Source organism: Octodon degus, unplaced genomic scaffold (genome assembly GCF_000260255.1).
Source record: "Octodon degus isolate 3935 unplaced genomic scaffold, OctDeg1.0 scaffold00092, whole genome shotgun sequence".
NCBI classification, from domain to species: domain Eukaryota; kingdom Metazoa; phylum Chordata; class Mammalia; order Rodentia; family Octodontidae; genus Octodon; species Octodon degus.
This window is the reverse complement of record NW_004524668.1, coordinates 2,112,391-2,112,950: the sequence shown is the minus strand read 5'-3', so window position 1 is coordinate 2,112,950 and position 560 is coordinate 2,112,391.

Here is a 560-nt window from a genome sequence, read left to right as displayed (position 1 = left end):
CGGTAGCTGACGCGTCGGACCTCGTGGGCTGTGTCCAATCTGTGGCTCGTAGCTCCCTGGAAAGGGAGGCGCCGCAGCAGCCCGAGCCGAAGTCGGTAAGTGGCCGCGGCACGGCCATGCTGGCGGCTGCTCCCCATTGTTGGGAAGGCGGCGGGCGCGGAGCTGGGAGCCGGGCGCGGGCGCCAGGCCGCGGGGGCCGGCTGACGCGGAGGCCGGGACCCGGCGTCTGCTTGGGTCGCTAGAACTGCCCGGAAGGCTTCTGCCCTCCCTCGAGGAAGGAGGGGGCTTGCTCTGGTCGCTTGCTTTCCTGAAGATGAGCGAAGACGAAGCCTGACCCTCGCGTTGGGCAGGCGCGCGCGCACGGCCCCTGCGTCTTGTGAAACTCGAGTTATGGGAGGCGTGATCGGAGGACGCGCTCCGCGACCGGAGACAGCTTTGCGTGCCAACGGTCGCGTAGTGTCGGAAAGATCGGGAAGTTATGGTGGAATCTTAAAAAAGCATGGTCTCTCTACAAAATTAAAGTCAGTTTCTTTTACAAAGTGATTTCTAAAAGGTCTTTT